The following is a 9,504-nucleotide window of genomic DNA, read 5'->3' on the forward strand; positions in this document are numbered from 1 at the left end:
GCAATCTTAAGCAAAAAGAACCAAGCTGGAGGCATCACATTGCCTGACTTCAAATTATACTAGAAGGCTACAGTAACCAAAACAGCATGGTACTGGTACAAAAACAAACACATAGACCAATGGAACAGAATAGAGAGCCCAGAAATAAAGCCGTACACCTACAGCCATCTAATCTTCAACAAAGCTGACAAAAATAAGTAATGGGGAAAGGACTCCCTATTCAATAAATGGTGCTGGGATAGCTGGCTAGCCATATGCAGAAGAAGGAAACTGGGCCCCTACCTTTCACCATATATAAAAATTAACACAAGGTGGATTAAAGATTTAAATGTAAGACCTCAAAGTACAAGAATCCTAGAAGAAAACCTAGGAAACACCACTCTGGACATGGGCCTTGGGAAAGAATTTATGACTAAGTCCTCAAAAGCAATTGCAACAAAAACAAAAATTGACAAGTGGGACTGAATTAAGCTATAGAGCTTCTGCACAGCAAAATAAACTATCAAGAGTACACAGACAACCTACAGAATGGAAGAAAATATTTGCAAACTATGTATCTGACAAAGGTCTAATGTCCAGAATCTATAAGGAACTTAAACAATTGAACAAACAAACAAAAAATAACCCCATTAAAAATGGGCAAAAGTCATGAACAGATACTTCTCAAAAGAAGACATAAAAGTGGCCAACAAACATATTAAAAAAGCATTTATCATCACTAATCATCAGAGAAGTGCAAATTAAACCCACAGTGAGAAACCATCTCACACCAGTTAGAATGGCTATTATTAAAAAGTCAAAAAGCAACAACAGATGTTGGCAAGGCTGCAGAGAAAAAGGAAATGCTTATACACTTTTGGTGATAATGTAAATTAGTTCAGCCACTGTGGAAAGCAGGTGAAAATCTCTCACAGAACTTAAGATAGAGCTACCATTCGACCCAAAAGAAAATGAATCACTTGACCAAAAGGACACATGAACAGATATGTTCATTGGAGCAGTATTCACAATAGCAAAGTCATGGAGTCAACCTAGGTGCCCATTAATGGTGGATTAGATAAAGAAAATGTGGTACATATACACCATGGAGTGCTACACAGCCATAAAAAAGAGTGAAATCATGTCCTTTGCAACAACATGGATACAGCTGGAGACCATTATCCTAAGTGAACTGACACAAGAACAGAAAACCAGATATCATGTGTTCTCACTTATAGGTGAGAGCTAAACATCAGGTACTCATGGACATTAAAGATGGCAACAATAGACACTAAGAACTACTAGAGGGAGGAGGGAGGGGGATAGGTTTGAAAAACTATTGGGTACTATGCTTGTTACCTGGATGATGGGCTCATTCATACCCCAAACTTCAGCATCATGCAATATACTCATGTAACAAATCTGCACATGTACCCCCTGCATCTAAAATAAAAGTTGAAAAAGAAAAAAAAGTGCTCTTTTCTTTCAATGCTTCCACCATTGGATATTATCAGGCCTTTCATATTCCCAATATGAGGGGTCTAACATAGCACTGTGTTTTAATTTAAATTTCTCTGATAACGACTCTGATATCATCTTTTCACATGTGTATTAGCTATTTGCATTTCTTCCTCTGAAATTTTCTTGTCTATATCTTTTGTGCATTTTTCTGTTGAGCTGTTTGTTTATTTTCATATAGATTTGTAGAAGCTCTTTTTGTATGGTAGGGACACTAACTTCTATATTGTAAACATTTTCCAACTGCTTTTGTTTTCAAGTGTTGTTTAATTGTGCATTTTGCTATAAAGAAAAAAACCTTTTCATTTTAAGGAGTCAAAAGTTAAGTCTGTTTCTGGCTTCTGGCTTCTGTTTTTCCCAAGGTTAACCATCTTCCTTGGCTGTAGCTGCACCAGTGCCTCCTATTTTTCTACTTCATGCACATTAAGAGATGGGCTACAGCCAGAGATGGGAGAAATGAAGTGGGGTGGGGGAGGGGAAAGAGGAAGAAGGAAGAAGAAGGAAGAGGGAACCCAAGCCAAAGACTCTCAGCAGAACTTGCTAGAGCTCCCTTTCCTGGCGCTAACCTTTGAATGGCTTTTGTTTTCCTGGCAGATCTCAGGAAAGCTAATGGGAAGGATGGGAGAAGTTGCACTTGATCAGACTCCATTCCCTGCCACCCTGGGGGCCCTGTTTATTGCAACCTCCCTAGAAATGCTCCAGATTTGCTTCTCAACCACAACCCCCATTTCTCAGGGCTCCTCTGGGGTGGAGGTTTGGGCTCTTTTTACAAAAACAAGACAAGCCCTGATTCTCTACCAGAGAATTTCTTTACCGAAGGACATGTTACGCTGCTGGTGTGGAGGTCATTTTAAGTGGTTCATCAACCCAATATATAATAACTTTGAATTGCAGGGTGAGAAAGTTACGCCCTTTCTAATTTGTTTCCTAATCTTTCTGATTGTATCAAGGAGTATTTATCATGGTGGTAATGTTCTCCACACCTCCCTAACTCAAGCTAGAGTCTCTTTTTAACAGACAGAAAATAGGCCTCAGGCTCACATTTTTTTGGCAGACAACTATTTAGTTAGAATTTAACAACATGCTATTGTTCTCATTGTATTTATTTTCTACAGTTATATTCTATTTTTGGCAAATGATTCTGGTAGGGATTTAGAATGGATATATAAAGTTTCCTTTTAAAATATATTTAGTTTTAGAAAAACAGTCAGTAGTGGTGCAGATGGCACTTGAATATAACAAAAGTCATGCTGGCGATTCTCCTCGAGTTGCGGCTTGGGAAACCTAAATCCAAGTCTACTCGGCCTCCCAACAGCTCTAGTCTCCCTTACTGCCCCCCTTACCTAGAGGCCTCCACTGCCTTCTCTTTGCTCCCTGGATGCCTCATTCTCTCCTGGCCTCCACCCTCCCGCCCCCAGTCATATCTATACTGACCTAGTCTTGGAGCTCCCCACCTTTTTTTTTTCTTTTTTTCTTTCTTTCTTTCTTTCTTTTTTTTTTTGAGATGGAGTCTTACTCTGTTGCCCAGGCTGGAGTGCAATGTTGTAGACATGGCTCACTGCAGCCTCGACCTCCTGGAGTTCCTTTCCTAAAAAATTTTATGCTTGGGTGTTAATGGGTGCTACCTGTTCCTAGTCATGATAGGCTCATTTTAATAATGACCTTGGGGAGAGGGTTTCTTAACATGAGAGAGATAGTGGTAAGAGCATATGAGTTCAGTGCTCAGAGAGATCACAGTCTACCTCCTGCTTTAACCAAATATTAGCTGTGACCTTGGGTAAGACGATGAACCCAAAAGAGGAAGGTTAGCATTCCAGGAAATTGGGGCTCTCTATTAGAAGAGAGATGGATTGTGGCAGGATGATCCAATGCCACCCCACGAATGATACCAAATGGGACAGCTCTTCCTAGAATCTTTCAGAAGACTCCATGGTCCCAACTTTCATTGTCCTTCTAACCTGCAGGGAGGAAGACAGCTTTGTGAGGACACAGGCAGAGCCCTTAGAAAGTCTTCCCTGCATAATAGCATTATTTTTAATAGCCCAAACTGAAACAACTCACATGTCCATCAGTGGGAGGGTGGATAAATAAGAGGTACCTGTATGAGGCTGTTCTTGCATCATGGTAAAGAAGTACTCAAGACTGAGTAATTTATAAAGAAAAAAGATTTCACTGGCTCTTGGTTCTGCAGGCTGTACAGGAAACATGGTGTGGGCATCTGCTCTACTTCTGGGGAGACCTCAGGGAGCTTTTATTCATGGTAGAAGGTGAAACAGGAGCAGTCAGGTCACATGGCAAAAACAGGAGCAAGAGAGTGGAGGAGGAGGTACCACACTTTATGACAACCAGATCTTGCGAGAACTCACTCACTAAGGGGAGGACAGCACCAAGCCATGAGGGGTCCACCCATGTGACCCAAACACCTCCCACCAGGCCCCACCTCCAACATTGGGGATTACAATTCATGACATTTGGCACGGACATAGAGTCAAGCCATATCAGTACCCTAGTTTAGCAATGGAATACTATATAACAATGAGGGTGAAGAACTACAACTGCAAGAAACAGGATGGGTGAAATTCACAAGCATAATGTTGAGTGCAAGCCAGGAACAAATGAATTCTCACTGTATGACTCCTCTGAAGTACAGCATAAAACAGGCTAATGAATCGGTGCTGTTAGAAGTCAGGATAGCACTCCCCGTTGGTGGGAAGATAGTGCCTGGAAGAGGCCATGGTGGACTTCTGGAAGCTACTCACACTCTATTTCTTGACCTGGGAGCTTGTTTCACAAGGGCGTTCACTTTGTGGAAGTTCACTGAGCTGAACACATGTGATATATATACTTTTCTGGATGTCAGTTATTCTTCATTAAAAAGTTTTAAAGAATGTTATTATTATAAAAAATAAGCCCTTCTCACTATATGTGGCCACAGCTCCTTTTGGTGACAGCAAAATGGGGAAGGATTATCCTCTCAAGTCATAAAAGGGAGAGGAAAATGGATTGGGAAAAAGTGGGGGATGGTGAAGAGCAGGGCACAGAGGAGACAGCTGAGGGGCCCGCCTGGTTTGGGACTTGCTCTTAGGAGGGGTTTCCCTCATGGCTCTGGCAGACAGTAAGGTCTAGGGGTCCCCGTGAAACGGAAGTGTGACTGTTTTTCGTGGAACTGGTGCCTGCCATGGTTCCTCCTCACCTTCCTCCTCATTCCTGCGGTCCCACTTTCTCAAGGAGGATTGAGATCCAGGTGCACCAGCCAGGAATTTAAAGGTCAGTGAGTCAGAGTCCAAACACCAGAAGCTCAAGTGAAATTGCCGTGGCAGAGTGGAAATTGGCCCACGTTGGATTTCCAGGGAGCCTCTGGGTTAATTCTTCCTATGAGATTTGAAAGAATATTCGTGGCTGCTCTAGGCATCTGCTTTGTTATTTATTTTTGCTGTTGTCTCTGTGGTCTGGCAGCGCTGAGAAGCCTGAGGGCTCCCACAAAGAAGGCAAGGGTGTGCAGACTGGGGGGCCGGTTGGGCCAGGCTGGTTTTGGAGGGAGAGATGTTTGGGTCCCAAGAGGCAAGGAGTGAAAGAGCTGAGGCCGGGAGGGGAACAGGAGTGTGGGTCCTAGGGTAGGGCCGGGAAGAACAGGGTGGAGGGCCCCCTGCCAGGTTGGCTGGCCTGAAGGATGTTGTATTTCTGTCCCCAGGTGCTTTTGTTTAAAAAACAATTTAAAAAAAATTATGAAGTTTACACTGCCCCCAATATACATGCCTTACAGCCAAGCCTGTACCTCTCTCATTTGTCACTTGGCTTTGGAACCCCTTGCCTGCCTTCCATTTTAAAGAAATCAAACAGATGGACAAGTCAAGGCCCCACCACTCCCTTCCTCTCTCTGTGAGGTGGCTGATCTCCAGAACTCCATGCTCAGCCTTGCAGGATATGTTTTTAAATGTTTTCTGCATCCTCCACTGGCATCTCTGGTGGGTGTTTCCATAACCAGAGAGTCCTTTGTGCTGCAGGAGTGATGGTTTGGGCACACAGGCAGAAACAGGAGCTTCTGGGAAGGAGGGGTTGCTCAGGACCAGGCAGCTGTTGGAGGCATCAAGTGCCTGGGGAAACAAGGAGGAAGCAGACAGGTCATGAGGGATGCAGAACAGCTGCGGGTGATGGCTGTGCAAGGACGGACATTCCCAAGGAAATGCGTGAGCCCTGTGGTGTGGTCCCTCCTGGTGACCCCATGAACCAAAGAAAGTGAAGTGCCTGGTGTGATGGATGGATTTCTCAGGGGAGCCAGTGAAGACTCTGTAGTGTGCCTATGCTGGCGGCTGTGGGGGGCACAGGGGGTGCAGGGGCACGGCTGGCTGCTTGTTACCCTTAAAATGCTGCTCTTAGCACAGGAATGTGTGCACCTGGGGCTCTCTCCCTCTTCTCCTTGTCTACAATGCTGGAACTGAAATGTAGAGGGTAGAGACTCGTACTTATCTGGAATAATTTGATAATTACTTAATGATTCCATTCATTGATCCAACAACACTCATCCAATGCTGTATCAGGCACTGGGGAGTGCACAGAGATGACCAGGATGATGTTCTTCCCTCTTCTCCTTTGGGGAGACAGGCCTGTGTTACAAACCCCAGCAAGAGGCCTGCTATGGGAGAGAGGTCCAGGCTAGCATGGAGGGACCACAGAAGTGTGATAGGCTCCCATGGATGGGATGGGAAGAACTTCCTAAAGGAGAGGGACCGTGAGAGGGGAGGATGTCTCTGGGTACAAAGGAGCTTTGAAGCTGACAGTCAGTAGGAGCGAGGGCAGGAGGGGATGAAATACACCTGGAGTAGGGGGCAGGGAGGGATGAACCAGAAGGGGAGTGAGGCCTTATTGCACACTTGGGGCTTGGCTATCATGCCAAGAAGTGTGAATGTTACCTGTGGGTATTTCTGAAGTGATGTGATTCAATCAATTGTCCCCGCCAAATTCATATGTTGAAGCCCTAACTCCCCATGTGATGATATTTGGAGATGGAGCCTTTGGGAGGTAGTTAGGTTTAGATATGGTCTCAAGGATGGAGCCTGCATGATGAGATCAGTGGCCTAATAAGAAAAAACAGCAGAGAGCTTGGTCTCTCTCCCCACCACATGAGGCCACAGTGAGAAGGCAGCTGTCTGCAAGCCAGGAAGAGAGTCCTCACCAGGACTTGACCATGCTGACACCCTGATCTTGGATTTCCAAGAACTGTGAGAAAATAAATTTCTGTTGCTTAAGCCACCCAGTTGTGTTTGGGGGGAGTCAAGTGAAGAAGCTGTTGTAATCTTGCAAGTGGGTTGCATGAGGGACTAGATAGGGAGAACGTTGGGGATTATCCAGAGCAGCCACTGCTTTGCATGTTTACCAAGGGCTCCTTGCATGCCAGGGGCAGTGCAGAGTTCTTTACTCAAGCCTTCTTATTCACTCCTCCATAGAAGGGATTGCCGTTCTGGCCATTTTACAGATGAGGAAATGCAGGCTTAGAGAGATGTAGTAACCTGTGTGAGGGACCAGATGGGTAAGTGGCCAAACCAGGATTGGAAGGCAGATCAGGCTCCACATCCTGCTTTAACTACTCTGCCATTCTAATCTGTGCTGAATTCAGACCTCCCAAGATTCCAGCTCTCCTTGAGGAAGGAACATTCCCCAGTCTCCTAAAGGGTCAACAAAATCACAAATGTCTACCACTAGGGATCTGCATGAAGTATGTTCCCTCAAATCACAGCACCCTTTGTCATCATTGCAGGAAAATATGACCTGTGTGTCCAGGACAAAGTGGGAGGCAGGGCTGGGGCTGGCTGGGGGAGGGGTGGCAGGGTGGGTGCTCTGGGGAAAGCAGCTCGGTGAGGGCTCCTGGCTGACTCGGAAGGGAGGTGCCTGGGCGTTGGGAACCACAGACAGGTGCACTTCATTTTGAAAGGCACTGTGATCAGTGAGAGGGGGCAGGAAAGGAGGTATCAGTCCACACTCAGGAGAGCCTCCAAGGCCAGAAGCCAGCAGAGAAAGGGCTTCATGACGGTGATGGCTGACTGCCTGTCATTTGACCAGAACATCTTTGAGCCCCCACTCTTAGGGACCTCTTTGGGCTTCCTCATGGCAGAGTGTATGGGGGCAACTGCAGCCTCAGCGGCCTGAGGGAATCCATGAAACCCATTAATGGGAACTCCTGGATCTTACTACCTTGTTAGCCTCCTCCTGCTTGAGCACAGTCTTAGCAATCCTGTTAGAGTTCCTGCTTCCCTCATGGATTTCTGGACATTTTAGTAGTGTCTGATGTGGTCCTAGGCCTCTGTTGCTTCAAAATAAGGATCTCTCCCCACCTCCCACTGACTCCCAGTTTGCCCCTAGGAGTTGGAATCCTAATTAAATGCATGATTAAAATGTTTTCTCCTAAGGTTCTTAAGCTCCATGTATAACAGGCGATACAACGATGTTTGGATGTGTCACCTAACACCATGCATGAGAAGTGTATAGATCTGAATGTTGTCCCCACTGGGACCACTGACATGGAGTAAGAAATGGAGAAAGAAGGGTGTGGCACCTGCCATAATGGCAAGTCTCTTCTGGGCAGCTTAGGCATCTTGCCGATGTAGTCCAACTCTTGAGGTAGATATTAGTAGCCTCATTTTGTACATAAGGAAACTAAGGCAAAGTTTGCACAACTGGAAGGCAGCAGACCTGGCCAGGGGCACTGACTTCCTGGTTTGGAAGTCCCTTCTATCACGCCCTCTTGTCCCTCTTTTCCCCCCACCTTCTTATGCTGTAAAGAAGGAAGTACCGCCAGGAATATGGTCACCGGATTTATAGGCTGAGATTGGCATCTGGGGAGTTGGGTTGTCTAACAGGAGACCTTAGTTCTTGTTGCGACTCTACACATCCCTCTGGGCCTCAGGTCTGTCATCTGTCAAATGGGAGGGTTGCTCTACTCATCTCCAAGGTCCTTCCAGGAGTGACAACATGACATCCAAGGCCTATGGAAGGTGCAAGGACAAAGCAGCTTGCTTGACCCATTCCTCCTTGGGACTATGAGGCCTGATTTGTGGCTCTGCACCCCCTATCCTTGCCAAGGATGATGCCATCTCCAGATGGGTGAGCCTATACCATAGGCAGGTGCCCTTCACACCCTGGAGTGCCACGTACTATGCCTGAGCCCGGGAGGGAGGGCGATACTGGGGGGTCTTCTCGGGTGGGCCTAGGCTGCTTCCCTAGAAAGAGGAATCAGCAGGGGTGGCTGGAGAGTCTGGGGCTGGTAAAGGGATCTGCCCTCAGGTGTTTTCACCTTGTTCTTTGATAAAGGGGACATATTTTCTTCTTTTTATCCTGTATATAGCCGGCTTCCTAGTAGAAAGTAAACAAGCACACAACAATTAGACAAATAGATATGGTATGGTTCTGATTAGCCAAAGCAGGACGAAGCTAAATTCTAAGGACACTAGGCAGCCACTGACCAGCTGAGAGACCATAGACATGTCATTTTACCTCCGTAGGTCTCAGCTTCCTCATTTGTTCAGGATGTGTCTGGATTGGGTGATGTCTGGATTGTGTGCCTGGCATTCCTTGGCTTCATGAATGAAATGGTGAAGTTGAGTAGCAGCAGGGCTGACTTCCTGGGCGTGCAACCCTGGCAGTCACACAGGGTCTCATACTTAGAAGAGTCCTGTGCTTGGTCTAATGCTTTGCTGCCACCACTTTGAAATGCATATTTTTTGAGCAAAGGGCCTCACATTTTAATTTTGCACCAGACCCTGCAAATTATGTAGCCGGTCCTGGGAAGCAGTGCCCACTCTCTGCTCTTAGACACTGGAGGCTGAGTGAATGTCAGGCCTGCCCCTGGCCAAGTTGTAAGGTAGAGACACTTGTCCCTGGCCCTTCGTCTGGCCTTTCTGAGTCTTCACCCATCATTTCTTGGAGCTAAGGCCTCCTGCAGACACTGGGTGCTTCTCCAGAGTGTGCCACCATATCCTCCTAGGTGTGCCTGCCTCTGGCGTCACACCATGT

This window comes from Pan paniscus, chromosome 16, assembly GCF_029289425.2.
Source record: "Pan paniscus chromosome 16, NHGRI_mPanPan1-v2.0_pri, whole genome shotgun sequence".
NCBI lineage: Eukaryota > Metazoa > Chordata > Mammalia > Primates > Hominidae > Pan > Pan paniscus.